A 25,598-nucleotide genomic window follows, 5' to 3' on the forward strand; every position below is an offset into this window, starting at 1 on the left:
TTGTCGCAGTGGGTGCCCAGACCTTGGGCGGAGTACGCTGGAGCGCCTCCTTTTGTCGCTGAGGTCCTTCGACCTAGGAGCCCGAGTCATTTCTTTGTTGTGGGACGTCGATGGGTCTGTGTGGTATCCGGGCGAGCGTTCGGCTCGTCGGTGCTCTCGGGCGCGTTGATGGTTCCCATTGACCCTCCGAGGACGATGTTTAGGAGCCTTCCGAGGTGAGAGGGGAGCGGACTGGCTGGTGCCAGTGGTGACGACCTTCTTCTGCCTGGCGAGGACTACTCAGCATTCCTTTACGGGAGGTTGGCGTACTGGCTAGTAGTAGTGAGTATCCTTTACTTTTCTTGATTTGATTTCGAGAGTTATGATGAAAGATCATCGATTAATGAGAGCTATTTGTCTTCGCAGGAGGTTGAAGCGGAGGGCATCGAGCCCCCAGTGCACCCCGAGACTCTTGAGTACACTGACGCGACTGGGAGGACGACGATCTCCGAGTTGCGTGACTTTGACGTAGGTTGTGACGGATCTTGGCCTAGACGAGTGGCAAGCATCGATTCGGAGGGTGAGCCTCCGGCTTATATACCTTTCGTGTAAGAACACATTTGATTGACCTTGTTCACTTTCTGCGAGAATTTCTTTTGAAATGCAGGTTGCGCCATCCCGGTTTGTGGCACTATGGAGGGTGGCCAACCGACTACGAGCTACCGCCATCGAGGCGCTTGTCGGTGGTCGAGATCGTCAGGTATGAACCTCATTTGATTTCTCTTGATATTTGGTTTTCGATTTTGTTTGAATTGATTGACATGAGCCAATTTCTTGTTGTCCCACGTGGTCGGTCGTGGTGGGAGCGGGAGTTGACCCGGTCTCGGGAGGAGACGGCTCGCTTGTCGAGGAGCTCGAGTTTCGGGACGCCGAGATTGCTGCTCTTACGGCGAGGGTTGTTGAGTTGGAGGGTGCCCAGATGAGTCTGCGTAGTTCTTGTAGACTTGATTTTGAACATTTTTGGACTTGTTTGGGCGCAAGCCCCGATTTACTGGACTTTGGAACTTGATTCGGGGCGCAAGCCCCGGTTGCTTGTACATTTGTATATATGATGGCACGAGTGCCTTTCTTTCTTTGGGTTGTGTTGCTTGTACTGCGAGGTTAGTTCTTGGACAGGTTTGGTAGACAACGGTTTACGCCGTCATGCTGCCGAAATTTACATGGAAATCACACATTTTATACACATATGGTCTTAATTAGCGCAAAAATGAGACTAAAAAGGACAAAAAAAGCAAAAATTTTGTCGGAAACGACCGGACGGTAGGGAGGGTTACCCCCTAAAAAAAGAAAAAATAGAAACCTGTAAGTGTAGGAGTGAAAATGTTAGAAAAAATGAAAATAAAAGAAAATTATTTCCTAAGAACGAAATTAAAATGAAATTTATTTCCCAAGAATAAATAAATAAATTAAAATAATAATAAAAGAAAAGGTAAATGTGATAAAAATGGCGAATGTGTCGACGTCGCCTCGAAATGCGTGCCCGCGAAGTTAGGAAACATGAAACATGGTAAACTGCTCATATTTACCAAAATAAAATCCCGTAGGAATAGGAAATTATTCGTTATAGGATTAGGAAAGATCCAAACACGGAAATCACAGAAACCTAGTCTGGGGAAGAGGCGCAGCATGAGCTGCGTACCTTTGAATAGGCGCAGCAGGAGCTGCGCCTGTTCCCAAGCTTGTCGCTTCTGGCGGATTTTTGGAAACAGCGATTAGTATAAATAGAAGCGTCGACGAAGCTTTGAATCATATAATTCTTCCGTCTTTTCTCCGTTAATCCTCATAAAAAACTCCCAAAATAAATTTTCAAGAGAAAATTGTCAGCATGAATACTTTGGAGATCCGCTTGAAGGAATGGACTAATGAATTCTCGAATATTGAGAAGCACGACATGGGTGCTCATAACCTTGGGTCTTTGTTGAGTTTGAAACTCATTAAGGTTGTGAAACCGTTCTTGGATGCTTGTCTAGACTACTGGGACCCAAATTGTCATGTTTTCGCTTTCCCGGGAGGTGATATTTGTCCTTTTCCGGAGGAAATTGCTGCTATTGGTGGGTGGGATCCCGAGCACTTACCTGCTATTCCTTCCACTTCACAAGGGTATAAGACCAAATTCAGAGACTTGCTCGGATTGACTAGACTCGAGGTGGATCGCTTGGTTACCCCGAAAGGCGTGAGAATGTTGGATTTTGTAGACCGATTCATCAGCAGTGACCCCACAGTTTCTTATGTTGCTAGGAGGAGAGCATTTGGCTTTACATTTCTGCATGTGTATGTCTTTCATGGACATGTTGATGAAGATTTGCGAGGTGATCCCCGTCTTTTGGGTCTTATCGAGCAAATGGAGGTTGCAGAGCCCAGCTTGCTTGTGCTTAGGGAGATTATCCTGGGTTTGGATAATAGGAAATCCAACCGCGACCTTCCATTTTTGGGGAGTCCCGTTATATTACAGGTAAAGGACACCTTTTTTTTTTTTTTTTTTTTTTTTTTTTTTTTTTTTCGTTTCGTTTTTTTTTGTTTTTTTGAGTGTCTAATTCCTGCTTTTTGGTAGGTTTGGCTTATGGAACGGCTCCGACTGCTCGAGCCCTCAGTACATGCACTTTCCTATCATTCCGTATGATTGCGATGAGGACGCGGTTGTACATGGTGGACTTCACTCGGGTGCGTGACTATTGGAAGAACAAGTGAAGAGTGATGATGGCCCGTTGATTAGGTGGGTCGCACCGTGGTGGCACCTCAAGTCATTCTTTGGAGTGTCTTCTTTGGATCCCACTAGGTCCGTGCGTATTCCGGGATTAGAGTTCATGGTATGCATCTTTCCGGAGAGATTGATGAGGCGGAGGTTGGGTGAAGGCGAGACTATCCGAGGCTTGATACCGTTCCATGACTCGCTCGTAGCGCTTACCACCGAGAGCCGAAGAGAGTGGGCCATCAAATGGGCCCAAAGGAACATGTGGTTCTTGAGCTTCTCCGCCAATGCTTTGTGGGTGTCGATTCCTATCCGAGGTGGAGAAAGGCTGCAACCGGAAGAACGCGAGAGGCGAGGAGACGCGAGGCTGTCGACTACAAGGTACGCGAGGGAGAGAAAGAGAAGGAGAAGCATCGACGAGAAGGAGAAGAAGAAGCTGGATTTCAGGTCATTCATCCTTGAAGAAATCAAAGACTACTCTGTTGCGGAAATGGTGGTTGGCAAGAATGGAAAAGTCGGGCCTCGAGAAAGACCGTTGGTGATTAGGTGCGAAGTGGTGCAAGAGCGCCCGGCTCGAGGTCGTGACAAGAAGTATGACAAGACTGACAAGGGCAAGGGGAAGATGGAGGAATAGCCCGAGTCTTTATTTATTATTTGATTATTATTATTATTGTTGTAATAAAAAGGAGGGATTTTTAGAATCCTAGCCTATTCTATTTTTTTATTATGTAACGTACTATTATTATTAGAAAATGAATGAAATAAAAAAGGTTGAATGGTTAAGAAACCGCTGTGATTTTCTTTTATTATTCTTGTCGAATTTCAAATGCAATGCAAATGTCCTTCTATTTACATTTTAGGTATATTGGGTTGAATCCGGTGAAGGATTGCCTACGTATTCACTTAAAAAAGCGAAATCAAACCCTTGCGCGTAGTTCGAGTAAATGTAAAAGAATAATTGTTAGAAGCAAGAGCTTGTAATGAACATAGAAAATAAGCATGAGCTTTTGTTCTCAAGGTGCGAATTCAGTTTATTTGGTGATATGAGGATGTGAGTCTTGTCAAGATGCAAGAGCATAGTGACACTTAGCTTATTTCGGCTTGGCCGGGGGCGTTTATTTAGTGCCACAAGAGTGACACATGGGTTTACGCGAGGCGCGTTTTTGTCCTATTCTAGGCATAGTATCGTTTTAGTTGGTCAAGGTTTGTGGGGTTCGAAAACTCATTCCCATCTAGGTCTGTGATTCTAACCGCACCCCCTGGGAGTATGGATTTGACTAGATATGGTCCGGCCCAATTAGGTTTGAATTTTCCCCTTGGGTCGACAGGTAAAAGAGCTCTAACCGATTTGAGTACTAAGTCTCCTTCTTTGATGTTTCTTGGCCTAACTCTTTTGTTGAATGCTCATTTGATACATGCTTGATATGTTTGGATATTATGCAAGGCGCGTAGCCTACGTTCATCCAGGAGGATGAGTTCTTCATACCTATCCCTCTTCCAATCGGCTTCAGGGATTTGACTTTCGAGTAAAATGCGTAATGATGGTATTTCCAGCTCGACTGGTTGTACGGCCTCCATTCCATAGGTTAAATAGAAAGGAGTAGCCCGGTGGGCGTCCCTAAGCGATGTACGATACCCCCATAAAGCAAAGGGTATCTTGCTTGGCCAATCTCTATAGTTGTCAGTCATTTTCTTGAGAATTGTGACAACGTTCTTGTTTGCCGCCTCTACCGCGCCGTTAGTCTGTGGTCTATACGGCGAAGAGTGGTGATGCTTAATCTTGTATTTGGCTAGCAATTGCTCGGTTTCGGCTTGGAAGTGTGACCCATTATCGCTGATGATCTCATGTGGGCAACCATATCGACAGATGATGTTGTTCTGTATGAACTTTGCCACATTTTTAGCCGTGAGAGCAGTGTAGGAAGCCGCTTCTACCCACTTGGTGAAATAATCAATTGCTACTAGAATGAAACAGTGACCTCCTGTTCCGGCTGGGGTTATCTTTCCGATTATGTCAATTCCCCATGCGGAGAATGGCCAAGGAGATGTCATCGTGTATAGCAACGAAGGAGGGACGTGTTATGCGTTCGAAGACTTGGCAATTGTGGCGGTGTCTCACGTATTTGATGCAATCGATTCCATTGTGGTCCAATAATACCCTAAACGCGTGATTTTCTTTGCCATCATAGGCCCACTCATGTGAGGACCGCATTCTCCGTCGTGGACTTCTTCCATCACCTTTCGTGCCTGTGAATGATCAAGGCAACGTAGGATTACACCAAGAGGTGTTCTTTTGTATAATTCTCCTTGCATTAGGATGTATTGGGAAGCTAGTAGGCGTATAGCACGTTGTCCCCTTTTGTCCATATCTGGTGGATAGGTACCGTTAAGCTTGAAATTCAGGATCGCTTGGAACCAGGGTTCCTGTGCGATTTCTTCTTCATCGGTGATTTGATGGACATAAGCGGTTACGATCGTCGTTCAATACACAAAGGCATTTCTACCATGTGGTCTGGCATATTTATCAAAGATGCGAGTTTCGCAAGAGCGTCTGCAAATTGATTTTCTTCCCGAGGTAGGTGTAGGTAGGTTACGTGGTCAAAGAATTGAGCCACTTGGTCTATCCTGGCTTGATAGGGTGCGAGGCTCTCGCTTCGGATTTTCCAGGATCCTGTAACTTGATTGATGATCAGTGATGAATCCCCATGTACCCGGAGGTTTTTGATGCCTAAGCTTACTGCTGCTTGAAGTCCAATGAGACAAGCCTCATACTCTGCAGCGTTGTTTGTCACCTCGAAGTCGAGTTTGACAGCGATTGGTGTATGCTCACCTTCAGGAGAAATGAGCAATACTCCTATTCCGAATCCTCTTAAGTTTGATGCTCCATCAAAGTATAGGTCCCACGAGTCTACGTCTGTTTGGAGTATATCCTCGTCGGGAAATGACCAAGTGTCTATGGTTTGCGCGTCGTTGATAGGATTTTCTGCGAAGAATTCGGCAACGGCGCGACCTTTTATGACTTTTAGTGGCACATATTTAAGGTCAAATTCTGAGAGCATCAGAGTCCACCTTGCAAGACGTCCGTTGAGGACGGGTTTCTCGAAGAGGTATTTGACTGGATCCATTTTGGAATATATCTTGACTGAGTAGCTAAGCATGTAGTGACGTAGCTTCTTCGTTGCCCACACAAGAGCGAGGCATGTCTTTTCGAGTTGCGAGTACTTGCACTCATATTCCAAGAACTTCTTACTTAGATAGTAAATAGCTCTTTCTTCACTTCCTACGGTTTGAGCCAGCATAGCACCCATGGCAGTTTCAGTTACTGTGAGATATAAACCAATAGGTTGATCTCGTTGTGGCGGCATGAGCACTGGTGGTTTAGCCAATATCTCCTTGATTCGGTCAAACGCCTTTTGACAATCATTATCCCACATGGTGTGGTCTGTTTTCTTGAGTTTCTTGAAGATAGGCTCGCAAATCATGGTAAGCTTTGATATGAATCGGCTTATATATTGTACCTTTCCCAGGAATCCTCTGACTTCTTTTTCTGTTTGAGGTTGTGGCATTTCGATCAGAGCTTTGATTTTCGAGGGATTTATTTCTATACCGCGTTGGCTAACGACATATCCTAGGAGTTTTCCGGATGTTACCCCAAATGTGCATTTCTGAGGATTGAGTCTCATGTTGTACTTTCGTAGCCTTGCGAAGAACTTGCGAAGGTTTGCAATGTGTCCCTCTCTTTCCTTGGATTTGACGATCATATCATCTACATATACCTCAACTTCTTTGTGCATCATGTCATGTAGGAGTGTAGTTGCGGTGCGTTGGTATGTAGCTCCGGCGTTGATCAATCCGAATGGCATTACTGTATAGCAATATGTTCCCCATTGGGTGACGAAAGCGGTCTTGTGCATATCTTCCATGGCCATCTTGATTTGGTTATAGCCCGCATACCCATCCATGAAGGATAGTAATGCGTGGTCTGCAGTATTGTCCACCAATATGTCAATGTGAGGTAGAGGAAAGTCATCTTTCGGACTCGCTTTGTTTAAGTCCACGAAGTCAACACAAACACGGATTCTCCCATCCTTTTTGGGTACGGGTACTATGTTAGCTACCCGATCGAGTACTCGGAAACTTTGATGAACCCGGCTTTGAATTGCTTATCAACTTCTTCCTTAATCTTTAGAGCCCATTCTGTTCTCATTCGTCGAAGCTTCGTTTTCTGAGGTTTGAAACCCGGCTTAATCGGAATCCTATGTTCGGCGATATCCCTGTCGATCCCTGGCATGTCTTTGTAGGGCCAAGCGAAAACGTCTTTGAATTCATTTAGGAGGTCTATGAAATCGGCCCTTTCGGTAGAGCTCAAGGTAGTCCCTATCCTAAGTTCTTTGGGCTCTAATTCGGTTCCTACGTTGATGGGTTCGGTATCCTCTATTCTTGGTCCCCCTTCCCCTTCTGTAATATTTCTTTGGCTACGTAGGGAGGTATTTCGGTTAAGTCGGGGTCTTGGTCATCCTCGGTATCATCATCAAAATGCAATTGCACTCGAAAGAACACAGAGAGTAAGCGAACCGATTTATTCATATTAAGATTTGAGTAAAGTTGAAACAAAGAAGCCAAGCGATCCATGGTCGGTGGCGGTAAAGGAAACGATGGTGGGGCATTCCCGAACTACCGTGACTTGCTCGATGCTAGGCTAGGAGAAACGAAGGGAGTGGGGATGACAACGGGAGTAGACTCTCTAATGACTTCTCTAGACTCGACTCGACTCGGATTCCGACTCGACTCGAACTCGTCGTCTTCTGGTTCTCCTTTGAACATCTCTCCTTCTCCGGTAGTGAGCTTGAAGAGCCTTCCTTGGTTGTTGGTCCATTTGATAGATTTTCTCCATCCTTTTTGCTTTGCTTTGTGTCGATTTACGTGATCAATGCGGTGGGGTTGAAGCGATCGTCACGAAGTATCATAGTAATGATCTCATCTGCGCGGCCCTAATGAATCGGTCCTCTCCAAATAATAGACTAACGGCTTGTTCGTCGAAGCAAGGTGCTTGACGGGTTTTGACGGTAGGAACCGTTTCGGGAGGAATGAAGTAGCAATCGTGAAAGATCTCGATTCCGGCTAACTTCCTCTCAAGATAATGCCAAGGTTCGGGAAATCCGTGAAAGAGTTATGAACTTCCTTCTTGAACGAAGTATCCATTTAAGGTGGGGAGATATGGCCTCATTTGGACTCCTACGTACTTGCGATTTTGGACTTGAGCGAGCATTTCGAGAACTTCTTCCTTTGTGGGTTTGTATCCTAGCCCAAGTGGTATCCTCGTCGAGTTGCCTTTCTTGTATGGTGCAAAGGTGTTCTTCCGAACTGGGTTTAAAGGCATTCCAGGGAAGTATCCCTGATTCTTGAGTATGTGGTTGACCACCAAGTTAGAGTAGGGATTATAGTATAAAGGTGCCAACTCACTTTCTATGACATTCACACTTTGGAAGCCCCCAAGTTCGTATATGGGATCCGCAAGGACTTGATTGTTTGATTGCTTCTCAATTATTGCCTTGATAGGCGACGAAGTGATCGTCACAACTTTGCCATTGAGTGGGATCTTGATCTTTTGGTGAAGGGTGGATGTTACCGCTTTGGAAGCGTGAATCCAAGGCCTTCCCAGAAGTATGTTGAATGAAGCTTCGATGTCCACTATTTGGAAGTTGACTTTTCGCTCGATTGGTCCCGTGGCTATGGTTAGGTTAGCAAGTCCAACCACTTTTCGTCATGTACCGTCACATGCACGTACACCTTGATTGGTGGGAGTCCAATCCGACTCTTTCATGCCTAGTTTATATGCCGTTTTGAGGGGTATGACGTTGACCGCGGAGCCATCATCTACCAAAGTCATTGGCACATTCTTCTTTAGACAAACGACGGTGATGTATAGAGCAAGGTTGTGACTAGCGCCAAAAGGTGGCAAGTCTTCATCTGAGAAAGTAATAGGATTACTTAGCTTCGGTGATTCTTGGAAGACCAAGTTGACTACATCTTCGGGAGTAGAGTTATGCGCTACATTCAATTTGGCCAAAGCTTGCAGTAAAGCTTGGCGATGCGGAAATGAGCTTGCCACTAGTTGCCAGACTGAAAGATCAGCCTTGGTTTTCTGTAATTGCTTGAGCAAATGATCAGTGGGATCATCTTCGTTGTCATTTGGTGTGATGACGTTGGTTGGACCGTTTTGAGTGGTGCTTTGATATGGGCGACCCGAACGAGTTAGGTGATCCACATCTTGGTCTTCACCATTTTGGACTATTTCCTTGACCAAGGAGTTTTCAATGAGATATTCGTCTTCATCGTCATCGGCCCAAACTCCATTGATCGCAGCTAGTTCCTTCATCCTCATGATGTCACTTTCTAGTTGTATGATTTGATCGACTAGCTTATCGACCACGGCGACTACTTCTTGCATAGTGGCATTTTGAGAGAAGGTCAATGGTACGCGTTCTTTAGGCGTTGCCTTGGGATCGCGTAAGGTTGTTACCATGTTGTCTAGTTCCCACACTTGTCTATCCACACTCCTTGCCCATGCGATGAAGTCGGAAATGGTAGGGGAGATGGTAGAGTAGAGTCTTTCTTTCTCAATTGCATGAATTTCATTTTCGGTGGGAGAAATGAGATGTGAGCAATCTAAGGTAGATTCGTCACTTGTAATCACTAGAACTCCAAGAGGATTCTGAGTGTTGTTGGGCTTACCTCCTGGTGGAATTGGAAGTCGACCATCTTCAATCATATCTGGAAGCACGTGTTTCAACTTGTAGCATTTTTCTGTGTCGTGCCCTTTGCCCCTATGGTATTCACGGTATGAATTTTCATCCCAAAATTTGGACTTCCTTTCGGGTTCGGGAGTAGGCCCAATGGGTTGGAGTTTACCTTGCTTCATTAGTCTTTTTAGAGCGTTGGAGTACGTATCTCCAAGGTTTGTGAACTTCCTTGGTGGGCTAGTTTTCTTGGATGGCTCGAGAAGGTTAACTTCGTCGGTCTTGCTAGTAGAGCCGTATGAACGACTCGTGGACCCTTGATATCCTCGACCTACCATTTTGGACAAGAGTCCTTTACGGATGTCGTCTTCAATTCGTGTCCCTAGTACAGTTAAGTCCTTGAAGGTCTTGATGTTTTGATATCTCAAATGGTTGGCATATATGGGCTTGAGATTGTCCACAAACTTTTCTACAAGAGTAGCCTCATCCGGGCGTTCAACTAGTTGGGTACTAGTCTTCCTCCACCTACTTAGAAAGTCGGTGAATCCTTCTTTGTCATTTTGGGTAAGAACCTCTAGAGTGCGCATGTTGACTTGGATCTCGGCATTATCCGCGTATTGTTTCGAGAACTCGATTGCGGCGTCCTCCCAAGTAGCGACCTTTTTGTGATCTAAAGTGTAGAACCATTGCTTTGGGATGGTGTCAAGAGATGAAGGAAAGATCCTTAAGAACATCTCGGGTTTGATGCCTTTGATAGACATGTAGTCCTTGAAGGCGCGGATGTGGTTCAAAGGGTTCTCATGTCCTTTAAACTTAGGGATATCCGTCATGCTAAAGTTAGTGGGCAATTTGGAATTGACGGCTTCATACTTACGATTGTTCTCCCTGTAAATGTCATCCCCCTTAAGGTACATCAATTGCTCCTCTAGGTATTGGAGTCTTTTCTCAGCTGCGGTTGTTCCTAGGACAGGATTCTCATCCTTAGACTCGTCATCGGAAAATTATAGCACTCCACCTTTAGGGGGAGGTAGCTTTCCCTCTACATCAAAGATACGGCCTTCGATAAGCTCAAGGCGGTCATAGGTTTGTTCTTGAGTGATTTGCATTTGGGCTATCGCGGCCAGGATTCGATCATTACTTTCTTGAATTTCTTTGGAGGTTCGTTTCATCACTTGACCAGGCATCTTGGAAACTGGATAAGAGATCGGCGACGAATCAAAGCACGATCGACCATTCTATCACACTTGCTAAAAGAGGAAAAGCTTTGACTCGTGAAGTGGGTGTGTGCCACTTGTGTTGAGTGAGTTTTGAAGAAGGACAAGGTCTTTGAAAATGTGTTCCTAGTCAACTGTAGTGTAGTTGTAGGAGTGGACTCGAAGTGAGGTTTTGAAATGGGCTTGTGGCCCGAATTTTGACTTGACAAACGGACAGAGTTTTGACCGGATTTTGCGCTAATTAAAGGCCTACTTTTTTTTCGAAATTTTGCTTAAAAATAAGGATTTTGATTTTTTGAAAATTCGTCATGGTTTTGTTTAGAAGTGGTGATCACGTAAGGTTTACACATTTATACAAGCATTATAACGGGATCTTTGAGTGCATTTAAAAGGGTTTTGGTTTAAAGGGTGGGTTGCCATACCGAACCATCAAACCCGAAGTCTGTGGAGAGGCTCGTGCCAAACAAGAGTAAGGCCGATTCCTAGTCCATTTCCTCAAGTAGTGAAGGCCCTTGATACAAACAAGACTAAGCATCATGGTATGGATGACGTCAATCGCTATCCATCCTTAGGCCCAAATAAGAATTAGGACCGTTTAGACGGGACGATTGGTCGAATGGGTTGGGTTGGGCCTAGGAAGGCCGAATAAACGGTCTAGGAAGACCGAGTTATGAAAACCGACAATTGTCTTGTACAAATTATTCCCTAACATTGTTCAAGTTTCACCCTTGCTACACGTAAGTGTATTATCCCATGAGTCGCCAAAGCGTGGACGGGCGGGCCGCCCACGGGGCGCTTGGTGAGAAACGGGGAACAAGCGTTTGCATTTTGTATGGAGTCGCCACCAATTTTTATGGGAAATTGGAACCGTTCGAATACCTCGTGTCATGTCAAGACACAAAGTAGTGACATGAACACTAAGCAATCGTTACCCTTAGCATTCTATGTCTAGAATGACTCTCGTGGATGCCAATGAACACGGGTGCTCACGGAGATCTGGAGTAAGGGGTGAGGGTACGTATTAGGAAGCTCTTTTGATCGAACACCTAATCCCGCCCGCCTCGATAGCGGCCTCTACTAATGATTAGGGAAGTTATTCATACTTGATATATCGTCGGCTATATGCATGCAATGCAACATCCATTAGATTAATCCTAACATGTGAAGAATTTAACTAAGTCGGTGAAACACGTAATTTAGCATACAATTGGGTCGAAGTAGGATTTAATGTTGATTACATGTGAAAACATACAAGCAAAGAAAGGAATACAATAATGAAAATTACAATAATTAAAATTACAATAATTACAACGGGTTAGGCGATTTATGTCGAAAATACCTTTAAAACGGATGATTTGAGAAAAAGAATAAAAGAATAAAAGAAATAAATTAACGAACAGGGATTAGGTGATATTACGAATACTAGTTAATTAATACGTAAACTAATTAAACTAGGTCAAGGCAGAAAAGGAGTTCAGAGACAGAACTCATCACGAACAGCGCGCGCAAGATGCGCCCTCGGAAGAGGCGCGGCGATTCTTTGCGTCTGTTCCAAGGGTGAATTCTGGCTGTGAAGCCGGAACTGCAAATCGTTAAGGTTAATTGTTAATTTTAAGGATTGATTAGATAATTGACTCGGATGAAAGTGGTTAATAGATTATTTAACATGTGAATTAGTCATAAAAACAGTAAAACATGAATGAGACGGAATTAAACGGATTAATTATGTGAAGGGACGATGTTAATGAACGATTAATTAGTGACATCGGTGAATGGAACAAACTAAACATGACGAATTGATGACAAACTAATGACGAATTAATGGATAAACAGATGAAAACTATATCAATGACGAATCCCTTAAAACTCAATATGAACAATTGAATCTCTAAAACCCGGGTTTGAATATTAAATGACGAAAACCCGCAAATATGAATTACTTGGGATTTAAGTCGGACTTATGATGATTAAAACATATTAATGATGAATAAATTATATACATGTGAATTATTGAACTATCATGTGAGAGAATTAAAGACAAACATACGAAAACAAATAAGAAAGACGGAATAACGAGAGGGGCGAAGAAGAAGAAAAGAAGCGAGGAAGCTGCGGCGGCCTCACGAAGAGGCGCGGCAGGAAGCTGCGCTCCTTCGAAGAGGCGCGGCGATTCTTTGCGTCTTTTCTCGACGTCTCATCTCTCGGAAATCCGCAAAAAGAGTTTTAAAGCACGGTTTTAGAAATCGATTTTAATGGTGTTTTCGACATAAATCTTACAATGGTGATACGATAAATAAAATACAATAAATAAAGAGAATTATACACCCTCAGACTTACATGTTGACGGAACGAGATGAACTAAGAATCGACTAGTGAATGCTCGACGCGAATGCAAGGAAAGAGTGCCCTCGTAAGAGGAAAACGATTGATTAATTTAAATTGATTATTGTGTAGTTGGTCAAATTGGTCGGTCATGCAACGGAGAGGCTGGTACCCGGAAAGATCCGAGCTTACGTGGTCGGAAGTCCAAGCACGTAGGCGCCAATTAGTAAGAACGAAGTCTAGAATGCAAAGGGAGAAGAGAAGGGCGGACACTCGCGTGAGAAATATGAGGAGCGAAGGCTCCTATTTATACTAATCACACGACGGAATAGGGTTTTCGGAGACTCTTTGGAAGTGAATCTCGGAAAGATATGAAAAAGATACGTAAATCATGCAAAGAAGGGCTGGGAAGAGGCGCGGCGATCCGCTGCGTCTCTTGGAAGAGCGCGCAAAGACTGCTGCGTCTGTTCCCGGAGGTTTCTCTCTTTGAAGAAAGATTTCGCGTTTGAGTTATGGTAGGACGGAAATAATTCGATTATCTTTTGAATATTACGGGATATTATTTGCCAAAAGATAAAATTTGTGAAATATGGAATAGAAATATCCGGAACATTCCAGAACATTCTGACTCGGGACTTAACGGACTATCGAGAAAATGGAGAGCGGTTTTTGACCGGACTCGAATGTACTCTAATTCTTGCCAAAACGACCGTATCGGGGCGTAGATGACAACTAAGAGGTAGACATTAATATTTGAGCAATCACTTGACGATAATCTTACGAACTGTCACAAATCGTTCCGCGAATCAAACATGCGGCCCAATCATCACCGGGTGGTTTGCGGGAGGTGCAGAAACGAGGTGTCTACAAGTATATTGTAACGTTACAGTTTAAATTTAATTAATTGGCAATGTAATAAAACCATTATTTCAGTTAAAGTTATTAAAGTACTTTGGTTTGTTTTAATTTGTATCATTTACCTCGGGAAACCGAGATGGTAACAGCCTTATTTATTTGGAAATGTCTAGCTAAAGGCTCCTGAATAAATGGGGGTGTTACAGAAATGCACAACACAAGTCAAGAAATGTCAAGCCCAATTAATAAGTCCACACAAACTCAACATGGGATGCTCAACTTTGGATGCTCAACTTTGGATGTTAAATTGTGTGATTAACCAAAAGCTTAAAGATGGGATTAATGGCTCACTTAGGATTCCTTTGGTAATTAATCAAGAAATTAAGAGAAAATATTTGGGGTTGACTCCTTGTATTTACTCTAAGTTTCACCCCTTATTTCCTATATAAATGGTGTAGACTCCAACACCTTTATACACCATTCACATACACAATTTCTCATAATTCTCTCTAAGTTTTGTAGTTAGATTAGTTTAGTTATTAGCTTAGCTTAGTTTAGATTTACTTTATGTTATAAACATTTCAATACAATTTCCATTCAAATTATATTCCAAAAGTGTCTTTTCAAGTTATTTCATTACAAACATTGTTCTTCCATTTCTAGTTCATTTTCATATTGCAAGGTAATTTCTATTTATATTTCCATTATGTTTATCATTTTAATTATCATTAGTGTAGTTTACATTTTCATCATGTTTGAGTAGTTACATTTGTCTAGGGAATAAAGGAAGTCATGCATGATTAGGTAATATGTAAATGTCAAAATGAGGATAAGTTAATATTGTATAATTGTTTCTATTACATGTTTGCACCTTAATATTTAATATATGTTTAAAGGCCTTATTCATCGATTAAGTTTGTTCATTCATTCTAAAGTCGAGAGACACGGAATTGAATTAGACTAAGCATGTGTAGTAGGACGACCTAGTCATGGACGAGAGTTTCTCTAGGACCCGGTCTATGATTGACACTAATGCCATAAGGTGGGTGTCTTTAAGCCTAAACATTATCGTAAAATCAACTTTCCAACTTGACATGAGCATTTGCATAATTAGCATGTGTGACCCGACCTCCCTAGACACTTTCTTATTATTGTTTTCATTTTATTTGCATAATCAACCAATCAATCAATCAACCGCATCGACTCAAGATAAAATACGCTCCATAACAATTAATTAATAACTCCCGTCTCCTTTGGGTTTGACCCCTAAGTACTACATTCATTTGTTGTCTACGGTATAAATATTATCTTTGCATAGGTGTGTGATAGCCTATCACATATCATCAGTTAACAGTTGCAAAGGAGTGAAAGACGACAACATACCTCATCGCCAGCTTTTAAATTAGAGAGGCCCCAAGAGTGAGCCACTAAATTTATTGCTTCCGTAGCATTTCTAGTGAAAATAATTTTGCTGGCCTCTTTCGCATTGATAAAAGCTCCAACCTTCTTTCTCGCTAGCTCAAACCGATCAGTAGCTTTAGCACTGAATTCAGAATTTCAAATATTACCATCAGCGCAATAATCATGAAAATGAATAAAACCCCTATGTAAAGTTGCAGCTGGCTACTTTGCTCATATTCCAGGCTTATAAGGAAATACTTTTTGTCCATCACTAAATTTTCTGGTTTATATTTTGGATTGTCCATTAATAAATTTCTATTTGAAATCCATTTTTGTACGTTATTTGCAGTCATTATAGGTTACGGTCATGCATCTTTCACCAACTTCCATTATCATCAAAATATTCCTATGCTCCTTGATTTGTTTGGAACACAAACTAGGAACTATACACAAAGACGGAAAGAGTACAATTTTCAGTATAAAATGATAATGATAAGAAAATAACATGCGTGGTTTAAATACCTCAAAAAGTGTATTCCTCGATGAACATTCGAATTACATTCTTCGTAGTAATTAATCAACGCCTTCAACACAGTCGGCGGTTTTGTGATGTAGCGGCATTATCCAGGTAGACAAGCTTTCGTCCATTTACTTCCTGCAGTATAGCACAATAACTTCACATAACAATCCAAACATCGAAACTTCTTACAACCAAATGCCAAAAGCTACAGCCCTAACTTGCAAGATGGACTCCTTTTATACTATCTATGTAACACCCCCGCACACCAGAACGCCTTACCAAGGACCATTCCAATGTATGACGGTGTCACCATCTCGGTTTCCCGAGGAGGTAGATCAAATTAGACAGTACAAGAACAATATTATATTATTAGAATATCTATCACAAAATCATTCTATTCAAAGTCTCTAAAATAAGGTACAAATACAACACTTGTGATTCTACATCTCTAGACCAGTAGCGTGGTGACTCGATCCCTCCAATCCTAGCAGCCGTAATCAACAATACCTGCTAAGCCAACTGCTCACCATCCCCGAATGGATCACCGCAGATACCACAAAACAACACAGGGTCAGTACTGACTAATCAATTATAAGACAAGACAATAAAGTAAACAACTGATCATCCATTATCCCAACCTCACCACATCGCACCATAACCGACTACACCGCGAAGTGTGTAGCCCTGCCAGATTACCCATCGCAACAGTTAATCCTCGCCGTCAGTGGGTGACCGCAGCCCATTCCCACCTAGTCCAGCTCATCATCGAGCGACTAACATTCCCTGTCCCTTAATGTGCACATCCCCTCCCGTGACGGGTTCCACGGAGGGCGAACTAGGGTGTGAAGCCACTCCCGCAAGTGACTCCACCACAATCACTCCCACAGCAGCACAGCTGTCATACCACGACGCCATCATCACCACAACAACTATACTCCGATGATCAGCGAATAATCACAAATTACAATACAATCATAATCTCAAATCAATTAATGATGACTCGAGTAGGGAAACCCTACCTCATCGCAAAACATGAAGGATTTCCATTTACGACCACGCACGACTCAATAAGCATCCTAACAATGATAATCTGTATCCTATTACACGACTATACTCGAGAAAATCATTCAAAAGGACACGGGGCGAGAAGCTTACCTAACCTTACACGTTGGTGACGACATAGACAACCACCACCCACATCGTCCTTGCTCCGCGAATCCCGACATTCCCATGGTAGGGGTTTAGGCTAATTTCTTTAAGGTATGAAGCTATGGAGTGATAGAGGGAGGAGATAGTCTAGGGTTAGAGAGAGAAAGCGTCGAGGAAATGAGATCTTGAAATGAATCTCGCGAACTTGCGTTTATAATAACATGTCGACAGCGGCCATACTCGGTCGAGTATAGGAATACTCGGCCGAGTAGACTCCACTCGGTCGAATGCGGTGATACTCGGCCAAGTGGTCTCGGCTAGGTCGAGTAATTAAACCTATAAGTCTCTGTTATAAGTCGATCCCTCACCCATTCATCCCTAAGGTCTAATTGGTCAACAAGGTCGGTCAACCGCGTTCCTACTGATTCGGGTGTTACAATCTTCCCCCTTAAAAAGAACTTCGTCCCCGAAGTTCAGCCCGCACGACACTCCCCGCAAGTTTACGTACCATGACATCAACCGCCTTCACCAAGATGTATAATTTCACGCTATTCAGACATTACCATCAGCCACTTTACTCAACTATAAGCACCTATCACAGCTACCTCTCCAAACAAAGTTACTCACTAACTTACACATATACATACGGAGATTAGCGAAATTCCTACGCCACTTTTGTCAAACGCGGCACAACTACTATCGACCATAGCAACACGTACTCGAAACCATACTCAAAACAGTACTCAACCACACACTTATGCAAGTATACAATTGTAAAACCATACGCTTATATTAAGTATACAAATGCAAAACAACATGTCATTGTAAATCAATACTCAAATTGTAAGCAGTACACAAGTACACAACCACCACATTCCGTACACCACATACCAATTATCAAAATTGAATTGACTCTTCATATTACTTGACACCCGTGCACCATATAATATAATCTTCACATTAATTGAATACCACATAGATACCGCTTAAGGAAGACATACTTGTAGTTCAGTAATTCCGTATGTGAACATACCTAACATATACGTGATTCCCAATATTACGTGATTCCCAATATTCCATAACATGCCATACTTACACATAATTAAATACATATTTCATAAAATCAAATACTTAGTTTCGCGACATTACTCTTCCCCTCTTAAAAGGAACTTCGTCCCCGAAGTTCACCACTAATCACTTCCCAAAACCCAACGCTAAAGCGTACTACATGACGGTGACATTACTCATAAACTCATGTAGCCCAACTTGTTTTACGACATTACACTCTTGTGACTTATAAAGACCAAATACTTCAGCAACCAACATATATACTCTTATAGCGACAATTAACATATAGAATAATTGAAAAAGAACAGGTCTATACGTAACCTCATTGAAACAATTATCATTGTAACCAAACATATACATACGTATGAAACTTCTTACAGTGAGCACGTGATATGAGTAAAGTGTTACCTTCATATAATTTAATGTCTAGGGTATTCCACCCCTAAATAACTAACCTGTTTTATACAACAAAACATTCATAAATTTATAGCCGATACCAACAATCAAAAATCCGTGATACCATAATGATCCATCTGTGGGACGTCATCTAGTATAACATAGTAAAACAAGGATCTAACAAGCTTTGTCATACAATTATCACGTAACTATGAAATTTTCATAACGAATTTCCAATATCCCTCTGAAGTCGCAATAATCGGCCGAGTATGAAAGGCTACTCGGTCGAGTAAGTTCTACTCGGTCGAGTATAAGAATACTCGGCCGAGTAGACTCCACTCGGTCGAGTAGTAATCTATACTCGGTCGAGTTATACACGCCAGAGAGCGTTTTGTCGATAAAACCTAGCTATCACTAACAACCTGCATCAATTCTTCACCATAGATTAAAACATAACCAATTCCTACATTAAGTGACATTTAACACTTCTCCATACGATAACCAAGTAACGGCCTTATGGCCAAATACAATCATCCAACAAAAGATACCAAATACTAGGTAATAACATCCGAAGAAGAAATAATACTCCAATCAACAAAGTAAATCCATCACAACCAAATAAGTTCAACATCAAAGAAATCAAAGTAAGTAACCTAACGACATACGATCACTAACGAGGACCCTCCTCCATGTCATCATCTCCACCTGCGCCCGAGGTACCGCACTGAACTCCTGCTCTGGAAAGCTGCTGCTGGCCGAGTAGTCCCCTCCTAGCCGATTTGTCGGAGTTGGCTCCCCACGGTCCCGCGAGGTAGCCAAAATCGTCTCCTCGGAGGTCTCCGAAACTCGGGTCCACCCCATAGCCGTGGAACACTCCCGTATCCACTCCCGGTCCTCTCCACCCATGGCAGTGTGCCCGAGTCCCGATGCCCTGGTTAAGGGTCATCTCATGTAGGTTGCGGAGCACCAAAGTAGAAGAGATCCGCTCGGCCCAGCTCATGAGGTCGCATCCTAGGGTCATGCACCGTAGGGTATGCGAGTCGATAAGGATGGTAAGGGTAGGAGTCGGGGGCGAGTAAGAGGGCTCGGACACAACCGGGTCTACCCTAGGCGCCTAACTCCACGACGCTCCCTAGGTGGGGGAGGTGCTGCTCTTTGTCCCTCGGGGACGGTGACGAGCTCGGGTAGGTCCGGGAGAATCCGTGGGTCAATCGTAAGAGGGCGGGGCTCGGGTCTCAGGAATGCCACAAGGCTCCCACTCGGCCAAATGATCAACAACAGGGAGATGAGCTGGGTCCGGAAGCACCATCCACATAGTTCCTCTCACTCTCCAAGCATACGACCCATCATCCATCTTCCTCAACCACCGGTTCTGACGCCAGTACTGGGCGTCCATGGTGGGCACAACCTCAACATACTCATTCCCTTCAGGAGGTGGGGCCTCAAAGTCGGTCGTCGGCCGAGCTAGGCGGGTCACTATGGCCCCGCAGCAATGAATCGGGTCTCGATCGTGCCATGCGCTCCGGACTAGAGCACACTATACCAGGAGCACTGTAGTAAAACGGTTTCCGGCGGTGGAGGTTAAGGTAAGACATAAGGAGCATGACTTCGTGAGAATTGAGCTTGCTCATGTCATCTCTCGAGTACAGCAAACAGGTCATCATCCTTAGAAACATACGAAGGGACACGTCTTTGGATGTTATTAATCAACATGGCACCGACGCTAGGGCGGGTCCGCGATCAAATACGGAAGGTGCGAGGTGCGCCACTGTTCTTGGCCACGTCACTAAGGTAGTCATCCTCCTCGGCCTCTAAACCCAAATGGTCAGCCAACTCGTCCAGGGTAAGCTCATGATCCTCATTCATGAGACGAAAAGAGACGGTCTTACCCTTCTTATCATAAACAAAAGAGCTCAAAAACTCTAAGGTCAAGTGGGGGTAGGATTTCTTTCTCAAGTGATACAACCCCTCCATGCCCAAAATCTTGAAAATGTGTACTATGTCCTCCTTAATCCCCAAAGTCTCAAGGATACTAGGGTTAACACAACGGGTGGGGCGAAAAGGACGACGCATAAGAGCCACGAAAGCCTTACGATGATCGAAGTTAGCAAAAATTACCGATGGATGTGCCTCCACCGGTGTACAACCGGTCCCTTTGCTAGATTGCCCACCTCGAGTTGGACATTCGCGCGAGGTCTCTTGTTGGGTAAACCTCTAGTTTTCACCATTTGCAAGAAAATCATTTTTAACAAAGGATTAACACTTGAAAGTTCTTAGCACAAAGGACGGACTGTTTTACTTGTATATCGATTTTAGAATGAGCTTTTTAAGATAACTATCAGAAAATCACCAACTACTTTACAATTCATATGGTTCCAAATTTTCAAATTGCTTCAAATCAGAGGATACTCATCAACAATAAAAAGAATTTCGTTTTTGCTAACCCTAGAATTCAGAAATTGAATTTTACCACATGAAATTAATCAACCAGAATATACACAAGTTCTATATGTAGTTGAATTCGAAGATCAATAAGTTTAAGACTAAATTTCAATTGTTTTGAACAAGAAATCGAAATATAGCATGCTAGTACACAATGTCTTTGGGAACAATTAAAGAAACTGAGTTTAAATCTTACCTTAAACCGATTTAGGGCAAATAAGAACAAGTGGAACACAAGAGTTCACCCAAAAGTTTGAGAAGGAAAGGATGTGGAGTTTTAGAGAGAAGGAAAGTTGAAGGTGGGAGGCGGAAATAAGAAAGAAAGGCACGAAAATAGGGTTTTTGTATAACCCGCATATGGCCTGCTACAGCAATACTCGGTCGAGTATTGGGAATACTCGGCCGAGTGTTCACTACTCGGTCGAGTATTTAGGATACTCGGCCGAGTGTACACTGCTCGGTCGAGTACCTTTCTTACTCGATCGAGTTTTGAAGAACAGAAGCGAATACTACATTCACATTACGGACACTCGGGTGTCGTAACTTGGTACTCGGCCGAGTATGATCTACTCGGTCGAGTTTTCCGAAAACGAACAAGGAGTAGTAACTTTTCATTATTCCTGCAAGATTAACAATATCGTTCGGAGTTCCGGACATCCGGCTCGTCACTATTAACGCTGATTTCTACCACATAAACACACATCACATAACATCCATCATCGGAACAATCATCATTCCTACCTTTATTCCTCCCTTTCCCCCACACTATCTTATTCTATCTATATAGCATACTAACAATCTAACTACAGTACCTGCAAAGTCTAATTCTTATGTCACATCATCTTTAATTCCGCTAAACACCAGACATATCCCATAATCACATTTGCAACGTAGTAATTCGACACGCAACACATTCATCTTGAAACAATTTGATTAATTTGCTACCGGTCGTACCCTGCAACGATTCCATGCTCACTCCAACTTTTCCACACATACAACAAAACACGTATCACACTCATAATAGATACACACCACAGTTATCATCAAACAATCAACGACCTACACTAGATACCCATTTTCCCGTGTCTGGCTTAAGTCCGATGGGGCCATGATTTTGAAGTGAGGGCGCCTACTCACCCAAAATCTAGCATCAGCTGGGGCTCCCAACGTACATACACCAGGTTCATTTTAATTGACACCCTATGTTCCTTAATTTTGTTAGTTCAGGTTCCAAAATCGTCGGCTCTGATACCACTTTGTAACACCCCCGCACACCAGAACGCCTTACCAAGGACCATTCCAGTGTATGAAGGTGTCACCATCTCGGTTTCCCGAGGAGGTAGATCAAATTAGACAATACAAGAACAATATTATATTATTAGAATATCTTTCACAAAATCATTCTATTCAAAGTCTCTAAAATAAGGTACAAATACAATACTTGTGATTCTACATCTCTAGACCAGTAGCGTGGTGACTCGATCCCTCCAATCCTAGCAGCCGTAATCAACAATACCTGCTAAGCCAACTGCTCACCATCCCCGAATGGATCACCGCAGATACCACAAAACAACACGGGGTCAGTACTGACTAATCAATTATAAGACAAGACAATAAAGTAAACAACTGATCATCCATTATCCCAACCTCACCACATCGCACCATAACCGACTACACCGCGAAGTGTGTAGCCCTGCCAGATTACCCATCGCAACAGTTAATCCTCGCCGTCAGTGGGTGACCGCAGCCCATTCCCACCTAGTCCAGCTCATCATCGAGCGACTAACATTCCCTGTCCCTTAATGTGCACATCCCCTCCCGTGACGGGTTCCACGGAGGGCGAACTAGGGTGTGAAGCCACTCCCGCAAGTGACTCCACCACAATCACTCCCACAGCAGCACAGCTGTCATACCACGACGCCATCATCACCACAACAACTATACTCCGATGATCAGCGAATAATCACAAATTACAATACAATCATAATCTCAAATCAATTAACAGTAGACTGAGTAGGGAAACCCTACCTCATCGCAAAACATGAAGGATTTCCATTTACAGCCACGCACGACTCCAATAAGCATCCTAACAATGATAACTGTATCCTATTACACGACTATACTCAGAAAATCATTCAAAAGGACACAGGGCAGAAGCTTACCTAACCTTACACGTTGGTGACGACATAGACAACCACCACCCACATCGTCCTTGCTCCGCGAATCCCGACATTCCCATGGTAGGGGTTTAGGCTAATTTCTTTAAGGTATGAAGCTATGGAGTGATAGAGGAGGGAGATAGTCTAGGGTTAGAGAGAGAGAAACTGTCGAGGAAATGAGATACTGAAATGAATCTCGCGAACTTGCGTTTATAATAACATGTCGACAGCGGCCATACTCGGTCGAGTATAGGAATACTCGGCCGAGTAGACTCCACTCGGTCGAGTACTGGTGATACTCGGCCAAGTGGTCTCAGCTAGGTCGAGTAATTAAACCTATAAGTCTCCTGTTATAAGTCTGATCCCTCACCCATTCATCCCTAAGGTCTAATTGGTCAACAAGGTCGGTCAACCGCGTTCCTACAGATCCTGGGTGTTACAATCTTCCCCCCTTAAAAAGAACTTCGTCCCCGAATTTCAGCCCGCACGACACTCCCCGCAAGTTTACGTACCATGACATCAACCGCCTTCACCAAGATGTATAATTTCACGTTATTCAGACATTACCATCAGCCACTTTACTCAACTATAAGCACCTATCACAGCTACCTCTCCAAACAAAGTTACTCACTAACTTACACATATACATACGGAGATTAGCGAAATTCCTACGCCACTTTTGTCAAACGCGGCACAACTACTATCGACCATAGCAACACGTACTCGAAACCATACTCAAAACAGTACTCAACCACACACTTATGCAAGTATACAATTGTAAAACCATACGCTTATATTAAGTATACAAATGCAAAACAACATGTCATTGTAAAGCAATACTCAAATTGTAAGCAGTACACAAGTACACAACCACCACATTCCGTACACCACATACCAATTATCAAAATTGAATTGACTCTTCATATTACTTGACACCCGTGCACCATATAATATAATCTTCACATTAATTGAATACCACATAGATACCGCTTAAGGAAGACATACTTGTAGTTCAGTAATTCCGTATGTGAACATACCTAACATATACGTGATTCCCAATATTACGTGATTCCCAATATTCCATAACATGCCATACTTACACATAATTAAATACATATTTCATAAAATCAAATACTTAGTTTCGCGACATTACTCTTCCCCTCTTAAAAGGAACTTCGTCCCCGAAGTTCACCACTAATCACTTCCCAAAACCCAACGCTAAAGCGTACTACATGACGGTGACATTACTCATAAACTCATGTAGCCCAACTTGTTTTACGACATTACACTCTTGTGACTTATAAAGACCAAATACTTCAGCAACCAACATATATACTCTTATAGCGACAATTAACATATAGACTAATTGAAAAAGAACAGGTCTATACGTAACCTCATTGAAACAATTATCATTGTAACCAAACATATACATACGTATGAAACTTCTTACAGTGAGCACGTGATATGAGTAAAGTGTTACCTTCATATAATTTAATGTCTAGGGTATTCCACCCCTAAATAACTAACCTGTTTTATACAACAAAACATTCATAAATTTATAGCCGATACCAACAATCAAAAATCCGTGATACCATAATGATCCATCTGTGGGACGTCATCTAGTATAACATAGTAAAACAAGGATCTAACAAGCTTTGTCATACAATTATCACGTAACTATGAAATTTTCATAACGAATTTCCAATATCCCTCTGAAGTCGCAATAATCGGCCGAGTATGAAAGGCTACTCGGTCGAGTAAGTTCTACTCGGTCGAGTATAAGAATACTCGGCCGAGTAGACTCCACTCGGTCGAGTAGTAATCTATACTCGGTCGAGTTATACCTGCCAGAGAGCGTTTTGTCGATAAAACCTAGCTATCACTAACAACCTGCATCAATTCTTCACCATAGATTAAAACATAACCAATTCCTACATTAAGTGACATTTAACACTTCTCCATACGATAACCAAGTAACGGCCTTATGGCCAAATACAGTCATCCAACAAAAGATACCAAATACCGGTAATAACATCCGAAGAAGAAATAATACTCCAATCAACAAAGTAAATCCATCACAACCAAATAAGTTCAACATCAAAGAAATCAAAGTAAGTAACCTAACGACATACGATCACTAACGAGGACCCTCCTCCATGTCATCATCTCCACCTGCGCCCGAGGTACCGCACTGAACTCCTGCTCCGGAAAGCTCTCGCTCTTTGAGTAGTCCCCTCCTAGCTGACTGTCGGAGTTGGCTCCCCACGGTCCCGCGAGGTAGCCAAAATCAGTCTCCTCTGGAGGTCTCCAGAAACTCGGGTCCACCCCATAGTTGTGGAACACTCCCGTATCCACTCCCGGTCCTCTCCACCAGGCAGTGTGTTAAGCGAGTCCCGATGCCCTGGTTAAGGGTCATCTCATGTAGGTTGCGGAGCACCAAAGTAGAAGAGATCCGCTCGGCCGGCTCATGAGGCTGCATCCTAGGGTCATGCACCGTAGGGTAGAATGCGAGTATCGATAAGGATGGTAAGGGTAGGAGTCGGGGGCGAGTAAGAGGGCTCAGACACAACCGGGTCTACCCTAGGCCGCCTAACTCCACGACGC

The 25,598-nt window shown here is 43.1% G+C and overlaps 1 pseudogene; it reads right to left on the reverse strand.

Moving 5' to 3' along the window:
* LOC141655116 (cysteine desulfurase 1, chloroplastic-like) overlaps positions 1–25,598 on the reverse strand; it is a 123,446-nt pseudogene that overhangs the window by 80,868 nt on the left and 16,980 nt on the right.

This window comes from Silene latifolia, chromosome 5, assembly GCF_048544455.1.
Source record: "Silene latifolia isolate original U9 population chromosome 5, ASM4854445v1, whole genome shotgun sequence".
Classification (NCBI taxonomy): domain Eukaryota; kingdom Viridiplantae; phylum Streptophyta; class Magnoliopsida; order Caryophyllales; family Caryophyllaceae; genus Silene; species Silene latifolia.